The following is a 17,224-nucleotide window of genomic DNA, read 5'->3' on the forward strand; positions in this document are numbered from 1 at the left end:
GAGTTTGCATGTTTTCCCGTGTCTGCGTAGGTTTCCTCCGGGCACTCCGGTTTCCCCTACCACTAAAAACATGCACAATAGGCCAGTTTGAATGATGTTTGTGAGTGAATGTGTGGTGGTGTCACAGTCTCCCCCAGGGGAAACTGAAGCTACAAACGTAGTTTACCACCACCGAGTGTGGAGTGAATGTACAACTGTCTCATGAAAAGCGATTTGTGACCATGTCTGTGAAAGGCGCTATATAAATAAAGATCTCCTTCGTCTTCTCATCGCATGGTTAAAAACTCCAAAAGTAGATTCTGCTTAAGCCTTTTAACGCAGGACTAAGTAACTTATCGTAGTCACTCTGGAGGTAATCCAAGTGTTGATGGGATGATTGGAGGGTCTTTCATCTCCCATGGTGTCTCTGGCCCGAAAACCATAATTGCAACTTTGCTTCCACCGGGTCGGAGGCCTCAACACACGCTAATGGAATCACGAAGAAGAAGCTAACAGGCTAGCGGGCCAAGCTAACTGCGGGCTAGCGCCACTTAAACAGTATTTACAGCTTGTTTGAGTGAAAACACTTAGCTCCATTGTGTAATTGGATGTACAGTATCCCTCTCTGCCTTTGTCTTTTCTGTCAGCGTAGTATTTACTCTCATGGACAATTAATGAGTTATCACAACAAGCTACAACACCTGCAGTGGCGCTTATGGCCTCTAGGGGCATGAGTTACTTAGTGCTGCTTTAAATATGTCATTCCATAGACAGTGCTGAAACCTTTGCGTCCGAAGGAACACATGATGCCCTCTTTCAAGTTTAATGGTTTTGTAAAGCTCAATATCCCAACAGAAGTTTCCTCACAGCTGCACCAAACATTAAGGCAATAAAACAGAGCAATAAATATGACAATTAAAAGTTCAGGTGAATCCAGGCAAATATAATGTCCAATAGGAGGCAGCGACGAGCGGCGTGGGCGTCCCCCGTCCTTAGACTCTCCAGCACGGCAAGGAAAAACCCGGCAGGAGAAAAGAGAAACCTTGGGGAGAACCACAGAAGGAGAGATCCACTCCCATGGACGGACAGGCTATAGAGACCCAGGGCCGAAGGATCCCTCAGCAGACGGGCCAAGATCACAGACCGTCCAGTCCTCAGATTCCAGAATGCAGGTTCCTCCGTTCACCCAGGTTCCTCCGTTCGATCTAGACAGGCACTCCCGAGGGGGGGGGGACAGGAGACACCATGTGAATAGTGATGAACAGACTACAGATACATTAAATATTGTTATTATTATTATTTGTGCTGCTGTTGGTCAGACGGGGTAAATCACAGGGTCCAGCGGTTGCACTGTGGTCCGAGCTTCCTGTATCATTCCCCTGCTGAATTATACATATAGTGCAGATCCATACAAGACAAAAATCTTCCGATAACTCACTCTGCTCGCTTTCTCTCCATCCTCTCCCAGAAAGAAAAAAAAAAACAGAAAAAAACACTTCTCCCGCACATTGGAACTGACTCCCAGCATGAATAATAAATGTTCCCTCTATACATATGCAGCTGCTGCGAGACGGAGAGAAACCGCAGCCGGCGCGTTGGAATTCCCGGCTAGTCGTCTGCTCATCGACACTGCATTTTAATCATCTCACGGTGCGACCTTGTCTTTGACTGGTTTACGCAGGCATTAAGTATTAACATAATCATCTTTGGCGGGGAGGCCCTTAAATGTCAGCAGAGATGGCAGGGAGATGTAATTGTTTTGGAGGAAGTCAGATAATAACGGGACGAAGCCTGAGAATGACGTGTGAAATACAAGTGTTGACAAGCTACAGTTGCAAGAGCATTTTGTGAGTTACGTAATCCATCAGAGAGGCGAAATGTTGCACAAAGCCGCTTTTGTTGGAGACTTGTTTTAGAAAATCACATCAAAATGTCCATCAGAGGGAAGAGGCCGATATAACTGGAAGAAATCGTTTTGCTTGATCCTAGTTTGGGATTCAGTTTGCAAACTTGCCATATTAATCTGTTGATTTAAACGGTGAAACTGCATTGCATGATTTAGATGTAACAGTGATGGATTATAGTTTTCAGAAATGTACAGGTCAGTGTTGCATTCCAGGTAACAGAGTGCTTATCAGAGCGTTTCAACGGTAGAAGAAACGGCCAACGTGAACAGGACTAAACGATTTCAACAAAGTGAATGTGAGTCATATGTGTCCATTAAAGGGACTATACAGAGTTTAAAAATGTTAAAATCATGTATTTTCCTACATGTTCCAGCCATGTTCTAAGATGTAGAATGAGCCCAGACCTGTTCACCACAGCTGCCTCTAAAATCCTGCTCTGTCACTTAAAAAGTAGCTTCTGGTCCGAATTGGCTTCATGCACGAGCTTAAAGGGATATTTCAGGATGTTTGACACAGGGCCTCATTTCCTCGTTATCCAGAGTGTTGCTGATTTCTGGAGATATTTTTTTGTAATTCAAGCAGTTCTTATATTTGAAGAGTTTCGTGGCGCTAGGCTAGTGCAAGGCTAGTGCATGTCTATGGTATCAGCTAGCCTGCATTAAAAACAGTGTGACCCGCTCCACAGAGCACCTGAGGCAAATCACTGATAACACCAGACTAGCCATATAAATGTTGCATTTAAAACACCTTACATTTGAGCAGCATCAGCTTCGTGGTTGTATAAGCTACGTGGCGGCGGAGTGAGCTGCTAGAAAATAGTCCCTCAAAATGCGCTCATTCATGTGATGCAGGTCAGTTATATTCCAAACATGACTCTATGGACACAGACATTTATATGGTTAGTCTGGTGTTATAATGATTATAATAATAATAGTGTTTCTTTGTGAGATCAATAAAGGTTTATCTTATCTTATCTTATCTGCAGGCTAGCTGATACCATAGAAATGCACTAGCCTAGCATTAGCCTAGCACCACGAAACTCTTCAAACATAAGAACTGCTTGAACTACAAAAAAAATATCCCCAGAAACCAGCAACTCTCTGGATAACTAGGAAATGAGGCCCTATGTCAAACATCCTGAAACATCCCTTTAATATAGAAGGTGCAGTTACACTAATGACCAGAGGTGGCAGTAGTGAGTATAAAATGGCCAACTTGCTTCTAGCCCTTTAAGTAATGGATGTTGGCTAAAATAGCTAGACTCTGTTGAAGTTACTGTCTAAGAACATACATTTAAATGCAACAGCTTGAGGGACTTGTGCGCTTGCTAATTTCCCTCCCTTTGACTTTATCGAGTAAATGTGGAGCCATGATGTTGCTGACAGCATTAAAACGGATGCTGTTGATGAGGAGGGGCTACAGTTGCAGGAACAGATTGAAAGACTTTCTTCTTGTTAAAGAGCTTCCTTCATCTCCTGGCCATGTGGTGCCAAAAACTCACCATCTGCTCCCCAGAAGACGGGGCCAGAAAACAAACTATATAGAGAGATGAGTGTTTGCGAAGGTGGTGAGAAAATAAAAAAGATAAAAATAAAGATCCCGCCGGTTTTGAAAATGTTTAAAAATCCATTACGGCTTTTGAGAATGAGAAAGAAGTTTGTTGAACTGCCGTCATCATCTTTCCTCTCTGTAATGATAATAACAAACTATTTCCTGCGTTAGTAGTCATTTTTAAGGGCTTTTGACCATTGAAATGATGTTGCTTATTACCACAGCAACATTTCATATTTCTTGAAACCGGGTTGGGTTAAGAAATCTATGGGAGAGACACAGATATCCCAACAATATATATTTCACTCACAGCTGTTTGTTAGTGATGAGTGTCCAAACCTATGCTTATTAATCTAATGGCTAAAGGTTCTTTCAACTAACTGCAACCACTTTTGGATACGAGACTTTCATCTATGTTTATTTGTATTGACAGAGCTTAAACTGTGAGCTTTTGTTTCTTTGTGAATAGACCCAGTAAAAGATATGAATCATAAACCAGCTCAAAAGATATGTCTGCCCTCCCATCATTTCCTTGTACTTTTAAAGATGACGACTGCTATGCTGAGGCTGTGTAATTACTTTTACGCAGATGCAAGTAATAAAGTGTGAAAAAGGACGGAAATCTTCGCTTTTTTTCTTATATCTCAGCAGGACTAGCCAAGCAGGGTATCTCATCTAATTTATCCGTGGGAAGCGAACGTCTTCATTCCCTCTGTCTGCGGGCGCTAATGAATTTTATTAGCAATTCATTTAGACTTGTTTTTTTTTAGTTTAACATTGCATCTCGCTGTTTTGTCTTCCTGCCTTGTAATATTCGAGGCGATTTATCAGCTGCCAAGGGTGAGCAAAGTCAACTTTATTTAAAATTTAAAAATTATTCCATCCTTCAAACGGAGGAACTCTTGGCAGAACAAAGCGCCAGAAGGAATCCCTCTTTCACAATTACTGGTGCGAGGAGTCGGACTTCTGCACAGGTAAATAACACTGAATAATAAATCAGTCCTTGGGGTGAATATTTAGCCTCTGAACTCAAGATCTTTGTTGCGGCTCAGAAAAACAATTCCAAATGTTGACCTGAGTTAAACTGCTGGTGCTGATAGAGGGATAGTGAAGCGGTTGTTTGGTTGCAATGCAGAGTATTTCCTTTAAATTACCCTAGATTAAGATGAATGTGTCTTGAGAACACTCTGTTCTGTCTATCAACTGAACGTCTGTGCCCTTTCTTAACAAAAATAGCCCTTTCCACTCCACCGAACACCAATGTCTCCGATTGCCCTTGACTCATCCGCGAGTATCTCATTTTTTCAGCTTACGACGACAAACAAAAAGAGCACACATTGCTTTTTTAGTGAGCGTTGTCAAAAGCGCACAGTGCCGAGTGAAAAGGCAGCCATTTGAAGTCAGGACCTAATCAGAAAAATGCCTCCTAACTTTCCCTCATGCGAGCTCCTTCATTATCTCCCTCTCCCCCCTAACCATGATTAGCTCACAGCTTGTTTGGCAATCGCAAATTAAAATGCTGATTGCCGTGTTTACATTTAACCGCTAAGAGCAACTGCGCGCTTGGTTTGAAATAGGAGGAGACCATTTAGGTTCATTTGCAGAGGTGCACAACTCTGTACATGCTTTGGATTTCATCAGTCTGTACCACATGTTTCTTTAAAAATGTCTTGGGGAAGTTCCACAGTCTCTCGTGTTAAGTTTATACAAGAAAAAGTAGCTTGAGTTTGGGCCGCCGCGGGAAGGCTCGGCCCCCGACATTTGACGTGGAAAATAATGGGCCCACAACCGAGCGAACTCGCCTAGCGCTGACACAGGGCCTACCACGGCTTCTCCTCCAGTGCCCACTATAATGCAGCTCCTCTTTCCTCAGTTGTGAAAGCAAATGGCACGTTCGATTGAAACCACAAAAGGCGGCCAAGTGCGTCACGCCTCACAGCACAAGAGTTTGTTGTATGTTCTCCCCGTGTCTTAAAGCAGCACTGCCGTCTTCCTCAGCAGTCGCCAATTATCTCGCCCCATGGTCCCAGCTTCAATTTCCTTCCTGGGATTTGAATGTGTGTTCCCCGGTACTTACTTTCTCAATCAATGTCGACTATGCAGAGTGTTCATAATCCAGCTCGGTGAGTACTGACTCCAGACCACACCTACTGTAGTTCAAGAGATGGGTCGCCCCTGCTTCCCCCATGGAAGGATGGCTATACCAACATTTTCAAAGGTTCACAAGCAGAATACGTCACCTTCCTGGTCAAAATGGGCCATATGTAAGTGTGGCGTGACTTCCGAGTGAGTCCTCAGGAGGCGCTGCTCTTCCTGTCCCGTTATTTCCCTATGAGCTGGTAGTGGTGTCTTGTCAAACCCTCCTCCCAATGGGCTCATTAAACTCGTCATGTGAAGCATCATACAGCACAGATTACTAACATTCACTTGTAAAGTCACTACTCAGGGCAGCAGGGTTGGGCCGGTTGACTGGGGGTCATTGCCCCCTCCCAGCTGACCCACACTCTGCTTTTTAATGCACCTCACAGAATAGGGCTCTCGCTGTCACATAGTCTGCTGTAGATGGTGACAATGAAGTGACTGATTATGAATTAATAGCAACAATAATAATGAAATAATAGTATAATAAATTAACCAATAATGATATAATAGCATAAAATATAAAATAAAATACATTTATTAATCAATCATATAATGTGGTCGTAAATAACATAATCAATAATATTGTGTCCATTAAAAGTACTTAACTAAAAACAAAAGAACAACAAGGAACAAATGTTCAACTTAAGATCGGTGACTCGTTGTTTTTGGCAGTGACGGGTATTTGTAATTATTGAGTTTTCTTTCCCCGTCTTGGAACCAGCAGAATGTTGTAACATAAATATTGATGATTGTAAAGTCACTGGAATATGATAAAATGACTATATGTCATATCTTCTTTGTGCAGAGTTAATGAATGTATCTATTTCTTAAGTACGAAAGGGGGGAGGCTCTAACAAGCTGAAGCTTCTGCCGACTCCTTTTGAGCATCACATCCACGTTATTTATTTATCTATTTGGCGATTCACCTACGCATGTATCTTTCTTTTGCTTGATTACTGTGCTGAACTCTTTCCTATGAAGAACTTTGTGGAGCTCAGATGCTCAAATAAAAAAGAGGAAATTGAATTGAATTGAACAAACAACAATAGCTCAAGATTCCATGGCAGACAGTGAGTTACCTGTGGACAGTTACTAGCATTATGTTGAAAACGTCAGGAGTATTCACTGGAGGAAACTTCTGTGCTCTTGTCTTGAAGCTAACAGCTAACACTATATAAGATTTAAAAGATCAGAAAGTAATCATGCTGTCTTTAATATAAATATGTGTTAGTTGTTTAATCTTTGTGGTTTCGTTCTTTGATACTAGCTGAACTCTGAGTTGTTGACCTATTTATAGAGTGTTCGATGTTGCACTGCATGTGACGATGTACCTCTTCAGGCTCTTTCTGAGTGTTAACCTTTCTCACACCTGTGCTGTCTGCTTCCCATTTCCTTCTGAATCACCATGGTGTTGCAAGAGCAAAACAGATGCACAACTAACACTTCTCTCCAACAATTTTGTCACCTGACTTCCACAAGTCAAGGTGTTCCGCCGGCAGGAAGTTAAACTCTGCAATTAACCAAAACTGTCACAGCCATTTTGAAAGTTGAAGGGCTCCTGACATCACTTGTTTTGTTGGAAAGTGATTTTTCGAGTGGATCTGGCAACACAAATTGGCTCTGGATCTGATTCATTGACGGGACATAGCTGAGACAAATTAATTAACTGTCTAACGCCAAACAGACTATTAAAAATGAGAAAATTCTGAAAGGTGTGAAGTGGTCGAACGTATTTTATTGCACAAAGCCAATTACTGTGATTTCCCGGGATTTGACAAATAGCCATTGTGTTTGAATTGGATGTGATAGACAGACAAAAAAAAGAATAATGTTACTAAGATCTTACTAAGAATAAACTGTCTGTGGTTTATTAATGACAAACACAAACTAAACTAAAGTATATAGCGAGTGTTGGAAAGTGTGTTTGCGGCGGAGCTTGCAGTCCAGATGACGCTGCATCTGCGGAGCCGGAGCGGGTGACGGGCCGAGGTGGCGTCGGCACAAAACGCCCCGTCAGTTTTAAGTCGCTGCCTTCGTTTCAGCTCCCAATTAAGAGAGAATATCGCAGCGTGACGCCGGCTGAATGTAAAAGTGCGGCACGCGGCGCTCGAGCCTCCGCCGTAATGAGGTAGATGTGAAAATTTTGACATTTAAAGTTTTAAATATCAATCAAATGCCTGCCGCACGAACGTCAGCGGCAACTCTTACCATTTCAAAAGCGTGATTGGGTCTTGTTTGGGCTGGCAGCCTCAACGTGATTATGTCCTTTATGGAAAATAGATTCAGAATTTAAAGGCTCGACTTTGCTTAGAATTATGTTTTGGCATCTGCGAAAGAACTCGATGGCTTCGCGGAGCTTCTTTTCAGTGGAACCAGTGCAGTGTGGGTCAGCTGGGGACGATTTAGCTCAGCGAACCGTGGACAGGGCTGTGCCTCAGAAGCAGCACTGGTTAAGAGCGATGTCACATGAATACAAACTTCGTGCTCTTTCTATGGTCATGCATTGCTGGCTTTATCATTTCAGTCTTTCAGGACAGTGGGATGTGGCCCTGTAAGGATTTTAATATGACTTAATGTGAGGATGAAGGAGGTGATGCTTGAACAGGCTTGGGGCAGGGTTGATTCACTGTTTGTCTCCGCTTTATGATGGGTTAACAACGTCAGTGCCACTGCAAAAAGCATTTAACTAGACCAGTATAAACATCTCAATTTGAGCACATTAATCCAAATTTTAGTTGTTTTGACTTGTTAAGAAGTTGTTGCTCATTTGTCCCAGATTATTTCACTTGTTCTGAGATGTTTCTGACTCGTTTCGTTACATTTCGTCCTTATTTCAGGTCATTTTCTTTGGGGGAAGAAAATTGGTCTTATCTCATTGGCAATTTTACTTTCTTATTTCAAGCGAGATTTACCCTAGAACTGGTCTGAAATGTCCTCAAACAAGCAAAGTGAACTCGGTCCGATCAGGAAAAGTGTCTAAATGAGTGAAAACTGCTCAAAACAAGAAACATTTCCTCAATTCAAGTCATTTAAGCCAATGCTTGATATTTACTTTTTGTAGTGAATTAGACCTAAACAACTCTTAGTTTCATCCCAGCTTAGAACAAAGGGACGTCCTGACGTCTTTCTCAGTGCTTTACGTCTTCATTCTTATGATAAAGTGATTTGAGTTCAGCCCCAGCTTTCAGCTTTTGGAGAGACTTTCACCAGCTTATATCGTTGCTGTTGCATTTGCCAATCAGTGTCAAAACTTGCTTTTAAAACAGAAAGTCGAGCTTCTCAAAGCCTGTTGCAGAACTGTAATGGTGAGGCAGAAAAACATCAGTGAAAAACATAGAAAAAAACAGATCGAAACACAATCTTTCCCAGACAATCAGGCCTTCTAATGAACTGCCCCGTGCGCTTCTCCATGACCTCCTTGAGTTTCTTGTTAATTCAGAAGGAGGTTGGAAATAATTGACACTCCTCGTTCAGACGCTGGAGACGGAGACGAGATGGGAGATGTTCAATAGCGAACGCACTCTTCATGCTCAGACTTTGGCTCATTCTTTGTTTGGAGATATTTTGGACGGAAAACATAAGTCTAGCTTTTATGTTTTAGTATGAATAGCTCATTAATTATCTATACATAAGTGAGAAATGACAAGGCAAAACAAAAACAACACAGCCGATATATCTGCTCAAGTCTGTGAAAAATGCAAACATTATTCAAACCAACATCCAAAGGGAATATAAAGCGTAGAGCATATATAGTTAGGCTGTTATGTTTTTAGTAGTAAGAGCACAGCATTGTAATAGAGTGGATGCACACTTTCAATGCTAGTGCTTCCACAAACATCAGTCCCGGCTCCCTCTAATGCAGACTGTCATTGCATCCTTGGGCAGGACACCCCCCACTTCGCCCGTGTGAACGTAGTGTGCGAGTGAGTGAATGGCGGTGGTCGGTGGGGACGATGGGGCAGACTGGCAGATACAATTGTAGCTTTCCATCATTGAGTATGGGATGAATGAAGGATGCGCTGTGGGGGTTTGAGAAGCTTGTCAAACTTGCAAATCACAATACAACTTTAAACCAAGAATCTGCCGTACGGTTTTGACCAGAGTTCTGTCAGATAGACACGATAGAAATCCGTAAACGATAAATATTGTACCATTCCCTGGATTGGATCTATCAAAGTTGAAAGATGGCACAGACTTTGAGAAGTGATTGGATGTCGTTTATCAGCCCATGTTTAAAGGTGCACTATGCAAGTGTTTGACCTTTCACTGACCCAGTGGCTGTATGTGGTTAACTAATCGTCTTGGTGCCATTTTGATGCATCAGAATCCATTTTATTTCTAGGTTTTCGGAACACGTTTGTTAAAGGAACAGACCACTGTTTTTTCATACTGAGATATGTTCTTACCTGAGCTTAGACGAGTTGATGCGTACCTGTCGGGTCGTTTTGCGTGACTGAGGGCACAAAAGATGTTGTTAGCATTTGGCCTCTCCCAATGTATTCCTATAGCTCCAAACGGGGGTGAAGTTGGAAGCTACCACACTCTTCCACACGCACAAAGACCAGACAGGTACGTATCAACTCGTCTAAGCTCTGAAAAGAACATATCTCAGTCTGGAAGAACTGTGGCCTGTTCCTTTAAGCGCGACGTCATGACTTCCGGGCACTAGCAGACCGGCAAATATGCGGGAAAAAAACATAAAAATCAAGAGTTACTGAACCTACTCATTTCTCAGACTCATTAGCCAAAATACCGCACCTACTGCTAAAAAAGTAATATTTACTAAAGTCACTACTTCCTGAGTTTAGCGTAGCTGCTGCGCCGTTAGCATCTCCGCTAACCCAGATGTCCCGATTTTGGTAAATATGACTTTTATAGCAGTAGGTGCAGCATTTTTGGCTGATGGGCCGGATACATAAGCATGTTCAGTAACTCTCCGTTGAGTTATATATGAGATATTATTATATGAGAATATTGATTGTGGTATTAAAGAGTTTTTTGTAGTTTCTCGCACATCTCGGGACCCGGAAATAGAGCTGTGACGTCACCACTATATGTATGTGTAGCCATGGAGACGGTTCAATCAGCAGAGAAAACCTACTAGGAATCCTAAAAACAGCACATCATCGGGCACCGTGATGTTGAGTAAATGCTGTACCTTTAATCGCACCCATGCGTGATCCTTCCTCTCGCTCTCATAAAACAAGCAGTTGTTGTTTTTTTGAGTCATGTATTACACTAATTGCCAAAAACCTGGCTAATAGACAGTATACCAATTAAAAGACCACAGCTTGTCAAACAGCCAGTTCCACAGCACATGGTCTCTTTAATCCCTCCATGTAACACAATTGTATCATTAATTCATATCCCTGCTGTCCCTGCTCCAAATCGCATGGCTCCCTCGCAGTCTATTGTTGAAACTACCCCCCCCCCCCTCCACCTGTCTGCTCCCTCCGCTGTGACAGACCTAATATCAGATGCTTGATGCTCACCTGCACGCACTAGAGCCTGTGCATATCCGCAAAGGGATCGACTGTATCGAGTTACCCCGACTCGGCAGCAGCAGAAACGCAGATAATATCTCTGTTATGGCACATGCATTCTGATTATATTACACCTTATTATTCTGAAATAAAGAGACAGGGAAATGCAGCCAGCAGATGTTTGGACTGCTGCTCATATGCAATACAAAGGATAAGGAGACGTGGGATGAATCAGGAGTGCTCTCACCAGGAGGGACATTTTTAATTTAAAGCTGGCCGGGTAAGGCTGTAACAACATGCAATATCCCACGTGATTGAGGTGAAACATTACTCAATATGGGGAGTTAAGTTGTGTCAGTAATTGTTACATAATATTACAATATGGTATATTTTTTGCAGCTATGAGGCACAAAGACATCCATCCCCAAAGTGTGGAGCGCTGTGTCCTCTTTTCAGGCAGGAGATCACACAAAGCGGCCAATTAAGAATGACAAAAAAAAGACTAAAACTGAACAAAACTCTAACAATCATGACTAAAACTCAAACTTTGCACCTTTTTAAGTTGATATAAACGTGATATATTAGGTGGGGGGCGACAGTGGCACAGATGGTGGTAGAGCGGGTCGTCTCATGAACGGAAGGGCAAGACACTTCACCCACCTTGCCTCCAGTGTCACATGTTTGAATGAATGAGAGAGTAAATGGGGGGCTGGTTCCTTGCTGTAAAGCACATTTACCATTTACGTGACAAACGTCTTATTTGATCCACAAACTGCACAAAACGGCTCAAATGATGCGTGGAGGAAGTCATGTTACTTCTAGACTGTCAAACAACAGATTTTTTTGCTCAAATTGTCCGACATTAGAAGAAGAAGAAGATCTTTATTTATACAGCGCCTTTCACAGACATACATGAGACAATTGTACATTCACTCCATACTCGGTGTAAACTACGTTTGTAGCTTCAGTTTCCCCTGGGGGAGACTGTCAGAGGCACTTTCGCCACTACACACGTCTGCGCCAACGGACCCTCTGACACCACCATACATTCACTCACACACATCATTCATCCTGGCCTATTGTACATGTTTTTAGTGGTAGGGGAGTACCCGGAGGAAACCTACGCAGACACGGGGAGAACATGCAAACTCCACACAGAAAGGCCCGTCCAGGTGGGAATCGAACCCGGACCTTCTAGCTGTGAAGCGAGAGCACTAACCACTGCGCTACCGTGCCGCCATTAGAACAATGAACAATAATCTACTTTCAAAAACATTTAGTTTTCTTTCCTCATCTGGAGGAGTTTGGCTTCCACCTTTCCCCTGACATTCAGAGTACCTCTGGGGGACAGCCACGTGACTAAAATAAGTCCTGGATAGAATCTAAACACTTAAGAATCTGCTTTATGGAAAGTCAGACCTTTTGTCTGTTGCAGTGCTGAAGATCGAAAGGCTCGACAATTCAGATCGGTGAGCATCGATCACTCAAATGCCAGAGACAGAAAAATAAACAACAACCTCTGCCTCTTGACATTATGTTGTTGCAGTCGTCAAAGCCTCAAGAGGCAGCTCTGACCTAAACCCTATTTTGGAAATCACATCCAGAGACGTTGGATCATCTGTTCTGTTTCCACAAATGTGTCTCTTTGAGCTTGAATACATCTAGTTGTTGATTCGACCACAACTCTCTCCTTCAGTGGAAAGTTTCTATGGTGCCACACTGCAGCCTGATTTCAAAGTGCGTGTGTGAGTGACCGGCTTCTAGTGCCCAATCTCTGCTTTGCTCGGGAAAACAACAGCTCTGTGGCACTGCTGTGGGGAGCGACAGAAAGAGCGAGCGCAGATAAGAAGGAGAGCGGGGATAAGATGGCGAAGCCGGAGTAGCGGGCGGCGTCTGACTGAGGCGCATTACTTGGAATTCAGAGGCAACGCGCTTGGCAATCCGAGACCTATCTGAGCTGGAGTATGTCTGTGATCCTGCTCAGAATTCCCAAGCAGTCCCAAATATCTCGCTACACCGCGCCATCTCATCTACTTTCCTATTCTTATTGTATTTGTCTGAGTTTTGGGGCGTACAGGCCTCTCTTTCATGTGTCTCTTCATCACCTCAGAGTGGGATTGCTGCGCTATGAGGCTGTGAAAACATCAGATCTCCCCAGAGGGCCAGCTGTCAGAGAGCAGAGCAGGGGAGAGGTGTGTTTGTAGCTCCTCATTGAATTTTTCATCCTAATCCATGAAATATACATGTGCCCACAGCGGGGCCAGGGCCACACAGCACATTGTAATAATGCTGCAGTTTGTCCAACGTGAGCTGTTACTGCTCTCGGCTGATACAAAGGGGATGTACTGCGTGAGGGGTGCATGGAGTGGTCGCAGGTGATTGGCAGGCGTGTGTCCCAGTAGAGCCACCGTCCTGTGTTTTACGGAGGAAGGGCATAATCAAAGTTCACCTGTGTGACATGGATGAATATTACACGGGGGGGAGTGTGTGTAATATCATTCATTTAGAATACAGTTCTTGAGACGCACACAAGCCGACTTCTGTTACAGCCTTTAGTGTTATTGTTTTTGTATGCAAGTCCACAAAGAGGAGATCTAATAGATATAGAAACAGAAAAAGAAAAAGTTGCGACATAAAAGAAAAGTCTCATGCTGTAATATTTGTGTTGGACCAGTTTCAGCTTTGATTACAGCTCACATTCTGTCTTCATGTCAGTCACAAGCTCCAGTGTTGCATCCATTTGTAGAATAGAATAGAATAGAATGCTTTATTTGTCAAGGCACACAAGCATAATGAAACTCTCAAAGTCTCAAGAATAAATAATAACTAGAAATGCTGCACCATTGCGATTGACTGCGGAATTGCGGGAAGCGAATGCAGAAATTGCATAAACTGTTCAAATTGCATAAATTGCTTAATTTGCGTAATCAAATTTGCATAAACTGGTAAAATGCATCAAATGTCATGTTGCATACACTGTATAAACTGCATAAAGTGGTAAAATGCATGAATGGGTTAATTTGCATAAATAATGTACATTGCATAAACTCTTTAAAATTCATAAATCCTAAATGGCAAAAACTCTTAAGTTGCATAAACGCTTTAAAATGCATAAACTGGTTAAATCCCATAAAGTGGTTACTTTGCATAAATTATTAATATTGCATAAACTTTTGTATTCCATAAACTGGTCAAACTGTTGAAAGTGCTTGATTGGCAGAAGCACAAATGGCTGAAAGTCCAGGAGTTTCCCCATTGGCTGGATTCCCCCATACACACCAATGCAAAAATTTCAAACTCTCGTATAAAAAAACTGGAAATCTGCAGAAGGCCAATTTTTTCTCAAAACCCACAAGTTGCATTAGCTGAACATGCACACAGTGCAGAAATTGCATAAAATGCAGAAAAAAGTGCAGAAAAGCATGGATTTGCGGCAGCCCCATTATAAGTCAATGGGAAAAATCTCCGACATTTTGGCCGATTGCGGAAAAACCTTAAGTTGCAGAAGTCCCAAAAGTAACAGCACCTTCTCCTCAACATGCGGGACAAAAGTAACAGCACCTTCTCCTCAACATGCGGAACGTTTTGATGCATAACTTGCATAAATTGCACAAAGCATGAAGGTGCTGAAAGCTCTAGAAAATCGGGAAAAAGATGGAAGAAGAATAATAATAAAGAACATGAAAACCAATAATTGACTGCGGAAGAATTCCACAGTCAATCAATAAGCAGTAGTAGCAGCTACAATGTGGTGCTAAAGGTGTGATGGAACTAACAGCTTGGTGGTAGGAACTGTTCTTCAGTCTGCTGGTGGAGTCTTCATCACTCATCTGCCAGTGAGTGTCCAGGAAGTGTTCTGTTCCTCCTCTTCATCTGTGTGGCATATATAGAGCTGGTCAGAGGTCAGCGGCTGGAGGCTTTCACCACACGCTGCCGGTCTTTCTTCTCGGCCGCTGTGCAGCTGGCCCACCACACTGTCACACAGTTTGTAGAAGTTCAGCAACAACTTCTGAGGAAGTTTAGCCTGTTTGAGCAACTTTTTTAGCAGTTTGAACTTCTTGTGGAGTTCAAGCTGCTAACTTCTTGTGGAGTTCAAACTCAAGATCTTTTCACCAAGATCTTGTATTGATGATGGGAGAGTGTGACCACTGTGCAAAGCCTACTCCAGCATATCCAAAGACTCTCAATGGAGTTGTCACTGTCACCAATCCAATCTTGCACTTCCTGAACCACCCTTGCCCCATGAATCCTGGCTTTGTCATCTTGGAATATGCCCGTGGCATTAGGGAAGAAGACATCCATAGATGGAATAAACTGGCATTAAGGATGGTCAGGGCGTCACCTGATCTCATTCTTGGGGCAAAATTAGAGTTGCTGAACCTTGACCTGACCAACTGCAGCAGCCCCAGATCAAAACAGTTAGTTGAAGTTGGTCATTTTTATACACACTACTGCCACCTCAGGTCGTACGCATAACTGCACCTTCTATATTAAGCTCGTGCATGACGGCACTTCGGACCCGAACTTTTCGAGTGACAGTGCAGGATTTTAGAGGCAGTTGTGGCTCGTTCTACACATCAGGACATGGCTGGAACGTGCAGGGGGATGAAAATACTTAGTTTCAGCATTTTTAAACTTTTAATCTTTTTCGTTCCTGGTGGTTTTATTGGTCAGGCAGCGAAGTAGAGAATGACAAAAAGATCTACAATAAATGTAAAATTTAAAGAAAGACCATTCAGATATAAGTCAAATCTAATTGTGTGTCTGTCTAATATGCTCCCAGTGTGGGATGTGCTTCTTGTCCTGTGCTCCACATGAGCCTGTCCCGTCCCTGATTGACAGGCACATGTCCCAGCAGAGTCGGTGTATCATGTTTGTCGGTGGCAGCAGCCGCAGTGGAGCGAGAGCGGGATGAAACGTCCGTGTATGTTGGGCTGAGGATGAAAGCTGTGGAAACTACACATGTTTCAGGGACGGACGCCGCGCGAGGACACACGATGCAAAAAGCTTTTCGCTGTAATGTGCATCTAAGTGTGTCCTCGTGTCGGGGTGGAAGTGGAGGTCCTCCATTATAGATGTCCGACGGCTTGAACTTTGATTACAATACGGATGGTCCAGCCTTGTTCCGCAGCAGTTCACTCCAGGAGGGCTTTTAAAAGGCTTTGCTGCAGGAGGTGACATTTCATTGGAATTGGATTTGAATAAGGTTAGGGGAGGTGAAGAACATGAAAATGGATGGATGCTGCTTCACTTCGCTCAAAAACATGCGCTTAATGATTTTCACATGAACAACTGGGAAGTGTGGGGGTGATTGTGAGAGCTTGAAATGGGCTACGGAAAAAGCAAGCTACTTTTTCTCTGCCTACGGTTCTCTCTCCATGTTTAATCGCCTCTGTGTCTGAGTGATGAGTGTGTGACGGCTGTTAATGAAAGCTCAGCTGGATGTCTCAGGGACGTTTCAAATCCCCCACAAGGATTTCACCGTTACTGCTACAGCATTGGGCACGTCTAAGGCAGGAAAACACACATTCTTGGACTTTGTATTCTGATCTAACACATGTGGAAAAGTATTAGCTATTTTCTTATAAGAACTCAACTGTGTATTTTAGATCTCGATCAATTATAATGTATTTTCTTGTTGTTAACATTGTTGCGTTGTTTAGCATTTTGCGTAGGACCCACCCCCTATCTTATTTATGGGGAGGAATATACATCATTTTTATATTTTTAAACTCCCTTTAAAGAAAAATAACATGTCTATAAACCCAAACCTTCATTAACCTCTAAACCCCACCTCTACCAAGCACATTTTCTCCAGTTTTACACAAATCTAAAAGCTTCTCGACTGGAGCTTACAGGCCAGAGTAGCGGCTCATTTGAAAGCTCAGTCCTACAAAACTTGTTGTAATTTGTTTGGGTTTTATTGTTGTTTTCCAGGCATGTTTTTGTCACATTTTAATTTGGATTTTTGTTGAGTTTTTTTTCTCATTTTGGTCATGATTTTTGCTGCTTTTTTTGTCTAATTCTTTACATGTTTTTTATCGTGTATTCATCGCTTTTTCGTCTCATTTTTGTCATGATTTTTGCCGCTTTTTCATCGTGTTCTTGTCTCCTTTCTGACACTTTTTTCAAGAAGCTTTTAGTTTTGGGTAAAGCCAAACT

General features: G+C 42.7%; 1 protein-coding gene across 2 annotated transcripts in view; it reads left to right on the plus strand.

The window, feature by feature from the left end:
• The window catches only part of nrxn3b (neurexin 3b), a 498,054-nt gene that overhangs the window by 348,289 nt on the left and 132,541 nt on the right, over positions 1 to 17,224 (plus strand). The window lies entirely within an intron of this gene.

This window comes from Gobius niger (genome assembly GCF_951799975.1).
Source record: "Gobius niger genome assembly, chromosome: 15".
Lineage (NCBI taxonomy): Eukaryota > Metazoa > Chordata > Actinopteri > Gobiiformes > Gobiidae > Gobius > Gobius niger.